We start from the raw sequence: 19,628 nt of genomic DNA, 5'->3' as shown, positions 1-19,628 counted from the left end.
GTTTTAGAGGGTTATCCAGGACCTTGAAAGCTCCGGAGACAACTCAGCTCCTCAGACCCCATGCAGGCTCCACTCTAAATAGGGTGGCATGGGTGCGCTAGGGCCAGAGACAGATCAATTTATATCTCAACTGATGGAGAGCCAAGTATTCCTGTTAAAAATTCCAAAGGTTCAGAATTAACCTTGGGTCACTGGGAAACATCTTGATTTTAGAGTTTTAAAAATCAGAAAAATTTGATTGGAAAAAACGGATTTTGTGCTCCTATCTTACCTCTTGATTTGCTGAAACGTGAGAGAAGACTTGTCTTCTTAAATCAAACTTGTACACCTCTGGAATGCCAACTATAGTAAGTTCATAAGTGATCTGATAATACAGAATACACGCTTGTGCTTCTAAACTAGCAAAGTGCCAATGAGAGAATGTTCTCCAAGTTCCAATTGTTCCCTCCTCTGTGGCTGCAAATTTCTATAAACTGTTTTTCTGACAATATTCCTGCCCCACCTTTTTTTTTTTCCCCTCCAAAATAAAATAAAGGCAATGATTCAAATGACTGGCTCTTCGTTTCTAAGTAACTTGGGTGAGGTTACCACAGTGAGTTTTACTTTACACAATTTGAATCAGGTCAGTCTGAAAAACAAGAGCAAGATTATGTAACAGTAGAGATTCTGTGTGTGTTGGGATAATTGGAACCATTTTTATGAGCAGTGAGTAGTTTATAGAGAAGCTAGTTGGTGATACTTCTCCATCATATTTGAACTTATTATTTCAACAAGCCATTTTGAGCACTGGCTGTGAGTATTACCCTTATTCCAAGGGCATAAATATTTTTTTCCTACATAGAATGCAAGTTCCTCAAGAGAGGATAGAGATTATATCTTTTTTTCTTATCCCCCCCCCCACCCCATCTGCTCTCCCCCTCCCCACCCCCAGAAAAGAGGGCCAGGGAAGGTCGAAAGGGGTGAGGGGGAAGGAAGTGAGATTTAGGTGATAAGGATCTAGCCCTGCAGGTTAAAGCAGTGCGATTTTAGCATGACAAAGATGTAGGTCAGTGAAACTGGCTAGAGACCTGGACCTGGATCTAAAACTATATAAGAATTAAATAAAGGATTATGTGAGCATTATGAAGGGCGAGCAAGAATTATTCAATAAGTGGTTTTGTACACAAAGAGTAAAATTAGGGGAAAAGCAGTTTATTTTTTATTTTTTTAATTAATTTTATTTCTTTACTTATTTTTTGGCTGCATCAGATCTTTGTTGCTGTGCACGGGCTTTCTCTAGTTGTGGTAGCAGAGGCTGCTCTTCGTTGTGGTGCACAGGCTTCTCATCGTGGTGGCTTCTCTTGTTGCAGAGGATGGACTCTAGCTCTAGTAGTTGCAGCTCGTGGGCTCTAGAGCGCAGGCTCAGAAGTAGTTGTGGTGCACAGGCTTAGTTGCTCCATGGCATGTGGGATCTTCCTGGACCAGGGATCAAACCCATGTCTCCTGAATTTGCAGGCGGATTCTTAACCACTGCACCACCAGGGAAGTCCTGGGACAAAGCACTTTAGACTCATACTTTAAACCAGATTCTGAAATGAATTTACCCTGTCACTTGCTAATTGTTCCTTAATCTTCTCTCTCTTCATGTGCCAGTGTTCAGAGACGCACTCAGGCCCCACACAGAACTAGTTGATCAGCAGGGTGGCTGCTTTATTACAAGTGAAGCATCACCAGTGTCATGGCACCGGCACGGGGGCTGACCTGGGAACAAACCGAGCTGAATTCCAGAGTGATGTGGTATTTGGGTAAAGGACACATTGCAAACTGACTAGACATCAACTCATGGAAACCAAAAGAGGGTAATTGCATTTATGATCTGGAAGGACAGTGGCATTTGGAGCCCTCAGCTATTCTGTTACTTTAGCTTCTAATAGAGTACCTGGCATACAGTAGGTGATGAACAAATGTTTGTGGACTAAGTGACATTTGCGTTTTGGTGCTTTGCTGGGCGGACCTCAGTGCTGATGGTTGTGGCTGTTGTTGCCTGTGTCCAGAGTTCCTTAAAGCATAAAGAGTCTTCACATTCAAGGTCTCCCGAGAGCATTTCTCTAATATTCCAGAGTGGAACCTGAGACCAAGAGGAAGAAGACTGAGGATTACACTCGATGTATTAAAGACACAGGCAGAAGACCAGGGCCAAGATTAACGCCCAGGCTTCCAAATGGCTGGCTGGCCGCTGCCTCTGGCAGGAAACATTGCCCTTTCCTCCAAAGATGGAATGGCACAGAAAATGTTGAACAGAAAGGGGAATGACAGTTGGCCCTGGGCCTGCCTTCTCCACACTGGCTGCACAGGCATTCAGCAGGCTACCCAGAACACTGTCTCTGGCCAGTTCCTCTCTCCTCCCCTCCCCTCCCCTTTGCCTGGAGTGAAAACCCAGCATTCTCGGATCCTTGTGTTGGAGTGAGGCGGATGGTGGACACATGCGGGCTGAATGCCCGCAGCTTTGGTTGATCCTGGCTTGAGAGTTGATTATTTGCTGGTTGGGATGGGGAAGCGGGGCTGGGAAGAAAATTCAAGTCTCATTCCTTAGTGATGTGGAAACGTATTGCCATTGGCTCTTATTAGGTAGCTCTAAGCCAGTGATGAAAAAAATGTTTTCATTGGCACGAGAGCGCATTTTGCATCCACACATACATGTGTCTACTTTTGGGCAGACTGCAGAAACTTATGGCTTTGGTCCTTCCTGCACCTCTGTCTCGTGAATTCTACCAATGGTTCAAGGTCTAGCTCAGTGCCTGCCTCGAACAGGAGGATTTTCTTGACAACTTCAGTCCACACTGATTTACCCACGATCTCAGCTCTTGCTGCAATTACCAATCTTCACCACAGTCAGGGCAGATTTATTGTAAAGTGAAAGAAGCTTAGGCTTTAGAACTTCTAATGACGTGGTCCTTGTTTGGGTTCACGTAGCCATATGATTTTGATAAAACTGCATATGTAAGATATTCAGCATTTTAACTGCAATGGGCTAAGGATATTGTCTTCTCCCACTCAGTGTCCCCCTCCCTTAGTTCTCCCCCAGGAGTTGTGTGTTGATGGAGAGGCCCTGAGCATTTTGGGGACTCCAGCTAAGGAGAATCTGAGTTGGAGATTTATTTATTTTGGGTTCGATGGATCTATTCATGCGGTTCACACTTATCTCTGTGTTATCTATTCTCATGTAAGAATGGCTTCCAGGAATACTCCCAGTGTCCTTCGTACATAGTCATCTGGCATCACGGGTCCTATTGCAATATCAGTGTGTCCCATTGCACCTAACACTGGAGAAGAAGGAAAAGAATCATAATGCGCAGAAACAGAAGCTAGTCTGAGGAATGTTCTTTGAATCCTCAGATGTACAAAATTATAAGTGGAATATTTGGTTCTCATTGATGTCTACTCAAAGAAATTACCTTCAGGGACTTCCCTGGTGGTGCAGTGGTTGAGAATCCGCCCGCCAATGCAGGGGACATGGGTTCCATCCCTGGTCTGGGAAGAGCCCACGTGCCACAGAGCAAGTAAGGCCGTGTGACACAACTAGTGAGCCTGTGCTCTAGAGCCCGAGCCACAACTACTGAAGCTTGTGTGCCTAGAGCCTGTGCTCTGCAACAGAGAAGCCACAGCAATGAGAAGCCTGTACACAGCAATGAAGACCTAACACAGCCAAAAATAAGTAAGTAAATAAATAAATACATTTATTTTAAAAACAGAAATTACCCTCAGGAAAATAATAATGCAGTGTATGTGATTATAACATACCCTACTACCATCCTTTCAAAATGAGAGTAAATGAAAAATAGAATTGACTAGAATTCTTGTGGTAGTAGGGCCCAGAATGGGAGCAATACTAGAAACTGTGAAGTAGGATTTTTATGCATGCCAAATTGCATTTTTATGCCTCTCAACATAAAAACCGATGGGGATCCCAGCTGATCCCCATTGGGCCAATTTTAGCATATCTGAAATGCCTTATCCTGATGAAGCCTGGCAATTCTAGAAACAAAATGATATTCAAATCTCTAAAATCACAGCGAAGCAATCTAAATGTTCCTGTGACACTCCCATGCATACTCATCTATAAGTTATTGTATGTAGTTTAAGGGTAATTTGGTTAAACAATTATGTAGCTCAATCCAATATAATGGAATTTCAAAATGCATTTGAATTACTTTCTCTTCTATGAAAATGATATTATAGAATTATTGTCATATGAAGAGATGATCATACAGACTATACAACCCCCAGAATAGGAAAAAGTATAATAGAAGTATAACTATGTAATTTTTCACAATTTTGTTATACTTGTGGTATTTATCACCTTCTAAAAATTTGTAATTTATAATGATTTTTTCAATCAAAATACATTCCATTTTCATACCTAATTTTGTATTCCTGTCTTGAATTCTTTTTCCTAAAAAGCCTCCCCTGCATGTGTGAGCTTCAAGACCCATGTATCCTGAATCTGCCCTTGACTGCAATTGAGCAATTTCTTCTTATATTATTCTTATAACAGTTATTGAATTTTATTTTATTTTATTATTATTTTATTTTTTATTCTTAAATTTTTATTGGAGTATAGTTGATTTACAATGTTGTGTTAGTTTCAGGTGTACAGCAAAGTGAATCAGTTATAAATCCACATATATCCACTCTTTTTAAGATTCTTTTCCCATATAGGTCATTACAGAGTATTGAGTAGAGTTCCCTATAGTTATTGAATTTTAAAGTTAACCATGACCCAACGCAGCCAAAAATAAAAATAAACAAATAATAAATAAATCTTTAAAAAAATAATAATAAAAAATAAAAATAAATTTTAAAAAAGTAAAGATAACCATAATAGTTTATGTATGGGAAATAATTTTCAACAGTGCAGAGCTTTGTGTAGAAAGTAAATAATGTGGTCTCCTAATACTAATACTTCTCCCTTTTTTTTTTTTTTTTGGCCATGGTCTGGGGCTTGCAGGATCTTAGTTCGCCGACCAGGGTTCGAACCCGTGTCCTCTGCAGTGGAGCACAGGGTCCTAACCACTGGACCACCAGGGGATTCCCCCCTAATACTTCTTGCTTATAGGGGATAACCAATGTTAATTTGATGTCCATCCTAAAATGCCTTTTTTTTTTTTTTTTTTTTTTGAGCCAGTTTATGATGGTAAGTGTGGGCTTTGGAACTAGCTGCCTGGGTTTGAGGTCCATCTCTGCCCTTGTGACTCTGGGAAAATTATTAAATTTCTTAGCGCCTCCCCTGGAAAGAGAGGGTTTGATTGTTCTGTACCTGTCTCAGAGTGCTGGGAGAAGAGTTTAGGGCTTAGATAGAACTGTACCTGACATGCTGTACTCATCATACGCTGGTTTTATCGGTGAATGACTATACTACAATTTTTTCTGGGTTACTTTATGTGACCATGTCTATTTCTCTCCCTTCCCCCAAGACTGTAAGCTTCTTAAATTTAAGTACTAATGGGAAACATCTTTCACATCGCCTAATTCCTCAGAATTGTGAGGATGTGAGCGCCCTCTAGCTGCACCATTTGTGGTTCCGCTGATCACCAGGCGGAGTTCCGCTGATCTGGCTGTTCTGTCTCAAAGAATAATATTAGATTTGTCAGAAACTGGAGGGCTGCTGTGGATGTGACAGAAATTCGGAACCAACATATCCGGAGGCACTCCTGAGAAGCCAGAGATCCAGCAGAAACAGAAGAGTCTTTCTGAAATGCGATGAGATGATGTCCAGGAGAAAACAGGACAGTGTTGGATTCATACAGAACTCCGGGGAGCACACAGTAACCGCTTGTCTCTGCACTTCATTGAAACAGCACCGGAAGTGTCGCTAGAATGCTCTTCAACGAAGGCCTGGGGAAACGGGGGGGAAAGGGAATTTGGGGCCTTCCCGAGATGATATAGCTCCACCACTGCAAAAGGAGCTTAAAAAGGGGGGGGGGGGGGGGAGGAGATAATAAAAGATCAAGGGATGAAGAGATTTGGGTGGGGGAAGATCGTTTGGGTATATACCTTATTATCTTAAAAGATTCTCTTTAGGAAGTAAATCCTGATAGATTTATCGATGACAGGCTGTGTAATGAAGTAGACAATAGTTCCTCATCCCTCCTCCCCCCAAATTCACAATCTGATATTGGGTGAAAAAAGCTTGTTCCAGAAGAGTAGGAACTTAGTTTTAGTTTTAAAAAATTTACAGGTGCACAAGACTAGAAAAATGACAGAAAAATAGTGAAATATAAACTGTGGTTATTTGAGGGAATGCGATTTTGCGGGACGTTTTTGTTCCTGGTGCTGTTATGGAATCCCTTCTCCTAATTATAATAAACATATATTTCTTCTGTAATTAGAACAACACATATTTTAAAACAATCACTAGGTATCTTTTAACTTATTGTAGTTCTTTGCATTCTTGTTTCTATACTATTTTTTAAATTATATGGCCCAGTATTAAATTGTAATTATATGAGTTTAAAAACAACTTGCCTCATAAAAGTATAGACCCCCCCAAAATGCAGTATAATGTGCCACATGTCCTAGAATCAGTCTCTGTAAATCACAGCTCTTGACTGACCTACTGATCTGTGAATAAGAAGTCTTTCTAGGAAATTCCCTAGTGGTCCAGCAGCTAGGACTCAGCACGTTCACTGCTGACGGCGCAGGTTCAAACTCTGGTTAGGGGATATCTTCAAGTGGCACGGCCAAAAAAAAAAATCTTTTTAGAATGATATAAAGCCAAAACCATCTAACAAGTCAATTAGAAAACATCTGGGGACTTCCCTGTTTGCGCGGTGGTTAAGAATGCCTGCCAATGTAGGGGACACGAGTTCTATCCCTGGTCTGGGAAGATCCCACATGCCATGGAGCAACTAAGCCCATGTGCCACAACTACTGAAGCCTGCACGCCTAGCGCCTGTGCTCTGCAACAAGAGAAGCCATCACAATGAGAAGCCCAGTCGCTGCAACGAAGAGTAGCCCGCGCTTGCCACAAGTAGAGAAAGCCCGCGTGCAGCAACGAAGACCCAATGCAGCCAATAAGTAAATAAATAAATAAATTTATATTAAAAAAAAATGTCTGGAAGAATAGTCAAACTCCTAATAGTAGGTATTGCTGAGGGTGGGAGGGAAATGGGCACTAATATTGCCTGTTTTATACACTTCTGTTTTCTTTGAATTTTTCACAACTATGTGTTACTTTTATAATTAGAAAAAAAATTCCTTTCACATAAAATAATAACTTCTTGGGGAGGGTGGGGTGGAAGGGAGTCGCGGGAGGGAGGGGATATGGGGATATGTGTATAAATACAGCTGATTCATTTTGGTGTACCTCATAAGCTGGTACAAGAGTGTAAAGCAATTATATTCCAATAAAGAGCTTACAAATAATAAAAATAATAACTCCTGCACCAGGCCCTGCAAAGCTTTTTTGTCAGCCCCTTTCCCATCGGAATATCCACCTAATTATATCAGATGTCTTTAAACGCCTCACCTGGAGTATATTTTCCTTTTCCTGGTCTGTTTTAGCTTGGGCTTGGAGTTGAACCTGGCTTCATCGGTTACAGCAGCTCTGTGACTGTGATGCTAAAGGACTGCTCCCAGCCTTCACTCATAAGGAAAAACATGGTAGTGATCCCTACCTCACGGCTGCCCAACAGCAAGTGTCTGTGATTTCTCTCTTTATTCTCTCTTACCGCAGTTCCCCTGTGGGGTAGGCCAAAGATCCACGTCCTGAATTCTGCCCTCAAAGCTCTCATGGTCTAGCGTGATAGCTGCCACGGGGTCATCAAGTGGAGATGACTTTCAGCTGGGCTGAGGGGCCACTGAAGCGTGCTCGCTGGAGGGCTCACGGGCTTCACAGAGCTGTGGGGGGAGGTACGTCTGCACAGGTGGGTCTGCAGTAAGCCCAAGGCTAGCAGGACTGTGGACTTGCCCCATTTTGCTACCCCCTTCTGCTGTGCTGGCCTGAAGGGCTCCTGTGGGCCTGGACCCCACTGTTCTCACCTGAGGATGTCTGGTCTCAACGAAGGCTGCCCTGTCCTCCGTCACCACCCCAAAGGCCGTGACTTTCTGCACCAACCTCAGGTACCGCAGGCTTTTTGTTGTTTTTCTGGTTGACTGTTTATTCTTTCAGTTGTCTCTTACCAAAGACTCCTTGGAGGCTCAGAAACCTGCACTCCTCTAAAATAACTAACTGCCAGTCACTGCCTGACCTCCGACTGATTCTAACCTTGGTCTTGGATCAGTCAGGCCACCACCCTGCGTCTGTCTCCTCCTCTCTGGTGATAATGGTGGTGACGATGTGTAGCTCAGGGTCTCTGGAAACAGAGCCTGAGACGGAGATTCTTCTCCTGAGGGCGTGCCCTCAGGAGCAGGGGATGAGGAGGCAGGACGGGAAAGGGGAATATGTCCAGATGGATTCCAGCTCAGTCTGCTTCCACGAGGGCTCTGGAGCACAGACTGCACCTTGAAGTCCATCCTACCTTGAGGTTGGGGCCGGCCTCCGTAGCCCACGTCAGCCAGGCATTGACTATGAGCTGTAGGGGGCAGCTCAGGCACTGGGGAGCCAGAGGGTGACCATCTGGGTGAGGCTGAGGGCCAGTCTCCAAAGAAAGGGTGCAGGTGGGGCCGTTTGCAGCCAACCTCACTGCAGTGGAGACAGACTGGGTGCACCTCCGGGCCAGGTATCATTGTGATGACAGTGATGAACTCCCGTCTTCACCGAGCATTTACCACATGCCAGGCACTGGTTTAAATATGCACTAACATTTGATGCTCACGGCCACCCTCTGCAACAGACATATCATTCTATTATCCACATTATGCAGATGAAGAAATGGAGACATAGGTTAAGTAACTTACCCAAGGCCACACAACTAGTAAGAAGTAGAACAGGTCTGGGAAAAATGATCTCTAATATCTTTCTATGACCCTGTAGAAGACTTCTTTTGTTAGCAAGCTGAGAATGGTGTCATTTAATTATTCAGTCAGTTACCTATTCGTTCCACATTTATCAAGGGCCTCCCAGGTATCAGAAATTACAAAAATCAATCAAGCCCATCTCCAGCCTTCCAGGAACTTCAGGGAGGAACACACACTGGGCCCCCTGGGGAGAGGGAAGTACATATATTAAACAAGTGCCTCAAGGAAATGACAAGGATCCAGTCCGGTCTGGAAAGACTGGCAGATGTTAACATTTGAAGGAGGGGGCAGGGCTTTCCCGGTAGAGGGGCCGCCATGGGTAAGGGCAGGAGGGCTGAAGGCCTGGTGTGGGCCGGGGAGGGTGGCAAGTACTTGGAGACGGGCTGGGGTGGCAGCAGGCTGTGAGGGGCCTGGAGGGCCAGGCGAGATGGTGCACAGCAGTGTCCGCCAAACCGCGCTGCCTGCTAGGCTGGCCTGTGGTCCGCCTTCAACTCGAACAAGCTGGTTCGGCGCAAGTGGCCAAGGGCGACGGTCTGGGCCCAGAACTCCCTCACTGCCTGGACCTGGACGAGGAGAGATGCCCCACCTGCCCTTGACTCAGCTTGGCGGCCACCAGCTCCCTGAGCCAGCTGTAGACTGGAAAAGCGATGCTGAGCAAGGTCCACAAGGCAGGCAGGGGTTAAATTCCAGAGATCGTGGCCTCAGGGGAACATTTGGAAATGGCTCAATAAGAAAACGGAATTTTATAATCAAAAAAGGAGTTACAGGGACTTCCCTGGAGGTCCAGTGGTTAAGACTGAGCTTCCAGTGCAGCTGAGGGTGGGGGGTGAGGTGGGGGGAAGGAGTTACAGTAAAGATCCCCTGTTACTGTCTCTCTCCAGCTATCTTGGGCACTTTTCTTAAAAAAAAACCAAAAAACTCACAAGGAGCACAGTGCATAGCGCTTATCTTTCTGCTCATCCTATCGAAATCTAACTGTGACCCTCAGCAGGTCTAGCGCACACTCCCACCTTTATCAAAGCCTTTGCTTGGGGCTAGATAAGCACCTCTGCAGAAGGTGGGAGTGGTGTCCCGGCCAGATAAAGGTCACAGTTCCCTCCCAGTTGGCTGTCTGGGTGTGATTCAACTATTTATGGTGTAATCAGGGTCAAAGGAAAACATTGCCAAGAACTGGGACACCCTCTTTGTCTCATCATTAAAGGGCAATACAATTAGTTACATTTTCAGAGGGGGTGTGACCCTACCATTACTAAGAACCACTAAGAAAGCAGAAGCTTTCTTTAATGCACCAAGATGTCTTCAGTGTCTTGCACGGTACCTGGCAAGTTGTGGATACCTAACAAGTGTTTATTACTCCTGGTGAAGTATGAACTTTTGTTTTTCCCTATGTCTCTTTCTTTCTAATGACTATAAAAAGCCTGTCGATGAATCCTAGCATCTCAGGGTTTTACAAGATCGCCTAAGATTTTCAGGTCTACCCTAGGCCTAAGTCGTAATGGTTAATATTGACTGAGTGTTATGTGCCAGGCTCTGTGCTAAAAGCTATAATAATAATAATAATAATAATAATAATGGTAATCATAAAATTATACATAATATCAATACTTATAGAAGGTACAATTGTGAGCGCTTTACATGTAGTAGCTCATTTAATCCTTGCAAGAACTCTGAATTAAGCATTACTGTCTTCATTTTACCAATGAGGAAGATGAGGCTGATGGGGTTGTGGGACCTGCCCAAAGTAACGTAACCTGGGGTTCTGACCCAGGACTCCACATCTACAGCCTGGAAGAAAAGTGTTTAGGCCTGTTCTAGACCCAGCTCACTCCCTGGGGGCAGCATCACGAGGATTCCCAGAGCCTGGTTTGAGGTCTGGCCCCCGAGACACCCTGCCTAGGGTCTTCAGCTGTGGGATGGATATGGAAGTGATCCCTGTCGCCATCCTGGTGCCACTGGAACCATTACTCTGGGCCTGGAAGGCAGCGATGTGCCTTGAATCGTTTCCTGGGATGGCCTGTCTAATGGCCTCAAGCCCATTTGTGTTTCCTTTCCGGGGTGGCCGCTTAGCTTCTCAGTGGATTTCTGGGAGCAGCTAAGCCCCAGGACTGAGGTGCAGGATGAAACTGCTCCGTGCCTTTCTCAGAAAAAGGAAAGCTGTTCCGAAGCCCTTGGTTTCCTTTTAATGACACGACCTTTGTGGTCAGACAGGGACTCCTGTGTAGAATTTTTTTTTAATACATTTATTTGTTTATTGGCTGTGTTGGGTCTCACTGCACACAGGAGAGCAGGGGCTACTCTTCATTGTGGTGCGCAGGCTTCTCATTTTGGTGGCTTCTCTTGCGGCGGAGTACCTGCTCTAGGTGTGCAGGCTTCAGGAGTTGGGAGGCTTCAGTAGTCGTGACACACAGGGTCAATAGTTGTGGCTCACAGGCTCTAGAGCGCAGGCTCAGTAATTGTGGCTCACGGGCTTAGTTGCTCCGCGGCATGTGGGATCTTTCTGGAGCATGGATCGAACCCATGTCCCCTGCATTGACAGGCAGATTCTTAACCACTACGCCACCTAGGAAGCCCCTCCTGTGTAGATTTGAAAAGTGGTGGCACGTTTGGGAGAGGTGAAGGTTTTCTGAGAGGTCAAGGGGCAGGCAGCACTCAACTGGACTTAACGATTTCTGAGAGTTTGTTGAAATAGAAGTCTCTTCTCCTCCCTCTGCATTGTTAATGTATGGACTGTAAGTAACCTGAGGACGGGATGGAGGCAGGCTCCAACGCCCCACACTGCCTGGGTGCACACGGAGTCACAATAAAGATCTGGCCTCGACCCATCTCGAATTCCCTCTGGTTGGCTGTCTTTTCGTGTTATGCCATTAGACATTTGTTTTAACTTGAAACTTTTCTTCATTTGGCGTTTTTGCAAAATCTCTTAAACGCCTTTAAGTGATTTGGCCAATAGTGCTGAACTATTTGTGTGCAAGTTTACAAAGTTAGGAGACTTTATAAGTTTCCAGGGGAAGCCTGATGTGGTGGTTGGGCACTTGGTGGTCTCCCCATAATCATTTGTTGACTAAATGAATGAATGGATATTTTAATAAATTAATGGAACCATCACGAAGGTTGAAATAGGAGTCGAATATCACGGAATTAATTCTTTTCCTAACAGTGACAGCTAAAATTTATGTGAAAAAGGAATGAGACAAAGGGACAAATCAAGGCAAACTCTCAGGTTTGGGGTCTGAACAGCTTGTGAGGGATGGTGCCTTTTAGAGAGAGGAGAATGGTATGGGCACAGAAATCAAGAGTTCCGTCTTCAGGATTTCTCAGCCTTGGCACTGTTTTAGCCACATAGCTCTTGGCTGTGGGGGGCTGTTCTGTGCGTTGAAGGATGCCTAAGAGCCTCTCTGGCCCCTGCCCCCTGGGTGCCGGTAGCATAGCTCCTCCCTCAGTTGTAACTCCCACAATATGTCCAGATGTGGCTGAATGTCCTCGGGGCAGGGGCAAAGCTCCCCTACTTGAGAAGCACTGGGCTGGAGTGAACACCCTATGAAATCACCACGGCGGGGAAGGGAAGGGGTGTCAGATAGACAGGGAGAGGCAGGAGAGACACATACATTATAGCAGACGAGATTTATAGTAGATCTTGAGAAGAACTTTCTGGCCTATGATAAGATCCTGAAATGGATTGCTTTTCGTCTCAGAAATTATAGGGAAAAAGGCCAAGAGCTGGCTGGACACCCCAGGAATGCTGGGTCTGGAGCCAGATGGGTCTGGCTGGAAACAGATTCAGGCACATGGCGACGCTTAGCAACTCTGGGCCCATTTCCTCGTCTGTCAAATGGGGCTAATAGCATCTGCCTCTTGGAGCTGATAAGATTAGAGGCATGTGTAGAAGATACCTAGCGCAGTGGCATGAGGTAGGGCCCCCAAAAGAGTAGAAATCGCTGTCACTGCTATTACGCTCAGGTTTTATGTAGGCTCCTTCCTGCTGGGACTCAGGAAGTAATAGCAGGCCACGGAAAGCCTTTTTGAGTCTATCATCTTCACTGAAATCTGTGCAGACCTTCCTGTGGTAGTTTTGGGGACGGAAAATGCAATCGTCTAGAAAGCAATTACCATTTAAACGGTCACAGAAGAGGTTAGAATCACACGGTGGATGTTTTAATATTTCAGTCCAAATGTATTTGAAGTGGTTAGCCTCCTCCTGGCGGGTAGCACTCAATATGTATTTAACAGCTGAAAGGACCCACTGAGATAGGTGCTTTAGGCTTTTCTAGGGGAAAACCACCTTTCTGTCTAGAAATGCTTCATTTGTCATTTTTTATATTTTGCAAACAATGGAAATGTAATGTAGCAAGCCCTCTGTTGGCTGGGTACCCCACCCACTGAGGAGACAATTGAGACACAGAGAGGTCAGGTACTTACCCAAAGTCACACAGCTCATAAGTGGCAGAGTAAGAATTTCAAACTAGACATTCTGCCTGCAAAGCCTGAACTTTTAACCACTACACTGCACAGTTCACTTGAAGGTTGAAGGGAAAACTTCTGGAGACGTTAACAACATCTAGAGGACTGTTTCCTCATTTATTATCCACTTGTCTGCATTCCCGATTTTATTTTCTTACACACACACATCTGTTGGCATTCCATTTAATTTCAATTCTTTTCATCTTTTTTCCCCCAAGAACTATTTTATTCTCATATTTTAATACTATATTTAAAACATCAGGCACAAGAGGACCCTTCAAAAGAAAAAGCACAGAGGCTGTCTGGAGCAAATGCCTATGCAATGGTCTTTATCTCATACAGCTGAATATAATTTCCCCCCAGATGTGATTTTAGTAACTTATTAAATTAATCCTTAGTGTTTCAAAACCAATAGAAACACCACCATGATCTGAGCTGACCAAGAGGACCTGCAAACCTGGGCAGCTGATAAATTTTTAAACAGTCCCTTGGGTCTGTTTGATCTTCACTCACAACCTCTTAATTAAGCTGATTGAGGATAAGACAGTTGGAGTCTTTGCATATTCAAACCTTCCAGCCTCCTCTTCCTTGGTGAGAATGAGGGGAACAGTGGGAGTGATCCCACTTTCTCAGCCAGAAATATTGGGTGGGTCCTTTCCTGCGGCAAACATGTAGGCACCACTGTTGGCACTTGAATCGCAGCTCTTGACTGAATGTCCATCCCGGCTGTGCTGGAGCCCAAAAGGAAGTCCATAGCATTGGGGCACATGGCTGCCTTGGGCTGGTTGGTTTGCTTCCTGTAAGGCCCTTTAGCAAATTTATGGACCAGAGCTTCATGATTTTTCAAAAGAAAAAGCCACTCCCCAGGCAGGTTTCCAGGAGACGAATCCACTAGTCCCATAGAGGGACGGGTTGAGTCCCTTCTGGTCTCTGGTTGCACCTTGGCCCTTCTGAATTCACAAAAGCCACAACCACTCGTTTCTGTCCTACACATGGGTCTTTTGCTTTTGTAAGGGGTCGCAGAGAGAATTATGATTGAGGACTTTGGTTATAGCATCAAGAGAGCATCGGCAAGGAAAAAAAAATGTTTAGAGGCATCTTCTGCCTCCTCTGCCCTGCTTGCCCCACTGCTATAAACAAACTCACACAGAGTCATCCAGAGCCTGAGCCCTGCTGGGGGTTGGCCCTCTGGAGCCAGGCCCCGTCACTCTCCCAAGGTGGCTGAGGTCCCCCCAAGGGGAGGTGCTAACAAGCTTTGAAGAGGAACCAAACAGAAGCGCTCAAAAGCGCAGAAAGTGTCAAAGAAGCTATTTTAGGAGCCTCCTCCTGGATCTTGTCTCTAGCGCTCACTAGGCGCTGTTAAACTTTTCAATGTTGAACTCATTAGACCTCTTATTGTGTCATCCTGCCACATTTACTTCCATCCTTCCTTCTCTCCCCACCCAGCAGTCACCCCCGCTCCCCCCACAAGCTGAATAACACCCTATTCAAATCTTCTGAGACGAACCTCCCTCAAATATGCTCTTCTTTCAAAATATGTTGATGTTGAAGTCACTCAAGTGCTCTGTTGCTGAGTCAAAGACTGAAAGACATTTTAAGGAAGAGGAGGAAGAAGCCAGAGATGGGAATTAGGGCCTTCGGTCGAGCGTCTGTGGTAGTCCTCTAATTCCTCACTCGCCGCCTGCCCGTTCCCACATCCCACCATGGTTCTCAGCTGTTCCCCGATGCAGGGAGCTCAGAGGAACACAGAGAGAAGCTGGGCAGCACAGTCAGACCAGAGGGCCGAATTAGCAGGAGCCAAAGCGTCAAGATGCTGAGTTTTGCTCGTGTTAGTTCGGACCCTAAAGAGAGCCCAGAGCCCTTCTGCTTGGACCCTGCCTCTGCGCAGCGCTTCTCTTCTTTGGTACCCACTGCCCGCCCCCCGCCGCCCCCTCCCCCCAGCCAGCCCTCTGTTCTCCCAGGGTCCACAGCCCACTCTGAGCCGAGGCTTTGGAGTCAACCAGCCCCTGGCTTCAGGTCTAGCATCTGTGTGACCTTCACCCGGTCCCATGCCCTCTCTAGGCTCAGTTTTCTTAGGGGAATAATAGCCTTAGTACCTAACTCGTAGGGTTTTTGTAAAGACCACAGGAACAAATTTATACACGTGCTTTTTTACCAAAAAACTGAGGTGAAATTCACACAGGTTAAAATTCACCATTTTAAAAGCGAGCAGTTCAGTGGCATTTAGTACACGTATGTTATGCAACCAACACCTCTATCTATTTCAAAAACCCTTTCCTCAACCCAAATCAAGTGCCATATCGTTAGGCAGTCAGGCCTTCCAGCCCCTGGCAACCACCAATCTGCTGTCTGTCTCTATGGATTTAGGGGCATTTCCTATCAGTGCAGTCGTACAATATGTGACCTTTGTGTCTGGCTTCTTTCACTCAGCTTAATGTTTCTGAGGTTCATCCATGCTGTAGCAGTTATCGTGACTTCATTCTGCTTTCTGGCAGAATGATATTCAATTGCATTTATGCACCACAATTTATTTTCTCTCCCCTGCTGATGGACATTTGGGTTGTTTCTACATTTTGGCTGTTATGAACAGTGCTGCTGCTACAAATATGTGTGTGTGTGTGCTTTTTTTTTTTTTTGTAAGAAAGCAGTCAGCTCTTCCCCCCACCCCTTATTTTATTACAATGAAGTTTACCAGTACAGAAAAGTCACATCACCTTGGTGTGTCAGAAAGCAGTAAGCTCTTAATAAATGTCAAAGAAGCAAACCAAAGTCCAGGGTCCTGTACTGATAACTAGAAGATTCCTTGTCTCCTAAGCATCCCACACAGAGGTAACTCACAGTTTTAATGTTCATGAATGCCAGGGCTTTTCAAATCTGTGCTCATATAAGATCTAATCTCCCCTCGCATTACAAGTGGGTGTGAGTGTGAAAAAGCATGCTGTGTCCTGCTCAGGTACACTTGTTTGGCTGAATGACTTAACCAGGCCAATGCATGGCTAGTATTTCTAAGGAACTAGAAAAATTAGAACCTCACTAAGCCTCAGTTTTCCCAACTGTAAAATGGGGTGATAGTAGAAATGACCAATTGTCCTGGTTTACCTGGGAAACTAGTCATCAAACCAGGATAAGACCTGGATACGTATTCCCTCTTCCTTACTTCCTACTAAAAACAAACATATATTGAAACAAGAATTCCCTTATGAGAGAGATAATATAATGTACTTTAATTGACTCAGTAAATACTTTTTTGAACCCCTACTATGTGCCAGGCACCTTTCTAGCCTCTTGGGATACAGCAGTGAACAAAGCAGAGAAAATTCTTGTCCTCATAAAGTTTATATTCAAGTGGGAGGGGTGAGTGTGTTGGCCAGAGGGGAAGAGTGGAGTTTTGCAATTCACCAAAGAGTGGTGTGGGCAGGATTGCTTTCCTTGAGAAAGTGACATTGGGACAATGATTTGAAGGAGGTGAAGGGGAGAGGCAGGTGACCATCTGCGGGACAAGCAGGTTTTGCTGAGAGAGGCAGGGACATGGGCCCTGCGGCAGGAGCAGGGCCGGAAGTGTCGAGAAAGGGCAAGACGGCCACCAGTGAGCAAGGAGGCGCCCCGCTGGGGGAGGTCAGAGAGGTGATGGGAGCCGGATGGTGCAGGTCACGCGGTCAGGACTTTGGTTGTTGGGTGGAGAGAGCTGGCAGGGCTGGGGTGAGGAGCGGCAAAGTCTTCCAGAGGCTCTCCAGCTCATCTGGACGAAAGCCAAACCCTCTGCGATGGCCGCCAATAACTTCCATCACATAGAGATCAGAACTCGTGATCGAATCCCCAGCCCAAGCGTGGCTCTCCCGCCCCATCTTCTTCATCCCAGCTGCTCCAACTGAACGTTTCAGACTTGAGTTTTGATCGCTCTCACTCTCACACGCCTCCCCAATCCATCAGCACGTTTTGCCAACCCTACTTCCCAAACAGATCGCATATCTGCCCGCTTCTCCGCTCCATGGCTGCCGGCCTCGTGCAGTCACCAGCGCTCTGACCCCGTGTGCTGCTGTGGCCTCCCCATACTGTCCCCGCAGCGCAGCCAGAAGGATCAATTAAAACATGAATCGATCGTGCCTCTCCCCCTTCTTAAAGACCTCCAGAGGCTTCCATCCTCAGGGAAAAGTTCAAGCCGCTCACTGTGGCTGACGAGGCACATGTCTGGCCAGGCTGCCCCTGACTGTCTGCTGGTGCACTCAGTCACTTCCGCCACCCTGACCATCATCCCACCACAGGGCCTTTGCATCTGCACTTGTGTTTGCCCGCTGCCCCAAATGCTCTTCTCCCAGTTTCTTTCTTTTTTTTTTAACTTAGTGTCTTCTTCACTCTTTTTTAAAAAATTAATTAATTAATTAATTAATTAATTTTATTTTGCTGCGTTGGGTCTTCATTGCTGCACACGGGCTTTCTCTAGTTGTAGCAAGCAGGGGCTACTCTTCATTGTGGTGTGCGGGTTCCTCATTGAGATGGCTTCTCTTGTTGCTGAGCATGGACTCCAGGTGTGTGGGCTTCAGTAGTTGCGGCACACAGGCTCAATAGTTGTGGCTCACAGGCTCTAGAACGCAGGCTCAGTAGTTGTGGCGCACAGGTTTAGTTGCTCCGCCGCATGTGGGATCTTCCCGGAGCAGGGATCAAACCCGTGTCCCCTGTATCGGCAGGCAGATTCTAGTCACTGTGCCCCCTAGGAAGTCCCTCTTCTCCCAGTTTCTGTGTCACTCTGGTCCCAGCTTAAATGTCACTGGGGTTTCCAAGACCACCCAATTTAGAGTAGGCACCCCTCCTCAACAAACCTGTTACACTCTATTAAACATCCCGTTTTATGGTCTCTATAGCACTTAACCCTCTTAGTCGTTATCTTATTAATGAGATATGAAAAGGGTTTGTTTATAAGGCATGTAAACTACTTGAGAGCCAGAACCTTGTCTGCCTGTCCACTATTGCACTCCCAAAATCTAGAACCATGACTAGCCCATAATAGGTGTTCAATAAACACTTGAATAAATGAAAATATAGCAAGTTATAGAGCTTACACAGCATCTTCTGGGGTCCCATAGCACCCTGTCTTTCCCCCATTAGAGCTCGTACTGCCTTATGTTGTGATGACTTGTATATACGGTGTCTCCTTCTCTGGTTCTCTAAGGAAAGGAACTATATTTTGCATCTGCCTCAGTACCTAATATTTGCTTGGCACACAACATACACTCAATAAATGCTCTTTGTACCAATGGATGAATGAGGATATGCCCCAAATAAGTGGCTTAAAAAAAAAGCTATTTCCCTCTCATGCACAAGTCTAAACTGGTACACTGGTTTCGCTACATAAGTGTTTAAGAGCCCACTTTGTGCCTTCCTCTGAATGGCCTGAGATGGTTCATTACTTTCTCTGTTTCCAATGCTCAGGAAAGGGAAAGGGGAGGAGAGCACATCCCTCTCTCTAACGGTAAGACCTTGAAATTGCTATATGACTTCAGCTTATATCCCATTGGGCAGAATTAAGTCACATGGCCCCTTCTAGCTGCAAGGGAGGCTGGGAAGGGTAGTCTTTTACTGGAAGGAAGGATGTGCCCAGCTCACAATTGTATTAGAGTGGAAGAAGGGGACATTGGCTATTGAGGGAGGACTCAGCATCTGTGTTGCACACATCCATTACTTCACTGGATCCTCACAATAGTCTTATTATACCAGCAGTATATGCAGTATGACCTCCATTATACTGATGAGAGAATTGACACTTAGAGAGGTTAAGTGACTGCACGGGCAAAAAACAATGCATGAGAAGCAGACTGGGAACTTGAAGCCAGGCCCTCTGATACCATGCTGGAGAGAGAACTGTTTTGTTGGTTGTGTGGCCAACAGCTCAGTTCAGCAACAGGATATATAGCCACCGAATCATCCAATGTTCACTGAGCACCTACTCCATGCCAGGCTTCCTGGCTAGATGCACAGCTCCTCTGGGCCTGGAGCCTCTCTGGGGGAAATTCTAGCCCTGAGCCTGAGCCTCAGTAAGGCAGCAGATTCCATCCTTCCCCTTCCCAGAGCAGCAGTCATACAGGTGTGTTTTGGTACTCAAAGCGAAAGCTGGGGGCTGCCGGGGCTGCCGGGCAGGAGTTAGGAGGCATGGGCCAAGATTTTCTTGGCTGTCGGGCTTATCTTCAGCACGATTCATTCATTTATCAGGTATTTACTGAGCTCCTGCTATGTGGCAG

Source organism: Hippopotamus amphibius, chromosome 3 (assembly GCF_030028045.1).
Source record: "Hippopotamus amphibius kiboko isolate mHipAmp2 chromosome 3, mHipAmp2.hap2, whole genome shotgun sequence".
Taxonomy (NCBI): domain Eukaryota; kingdom Metazoa; phylum Chordata; class Mammalia; order Artiodactyla; family Hippopotamidae; genus Hippopotamus; species Hippopotamus amphibius.
Note: the sequence above shows the minus strand (reverse complement) of the source record.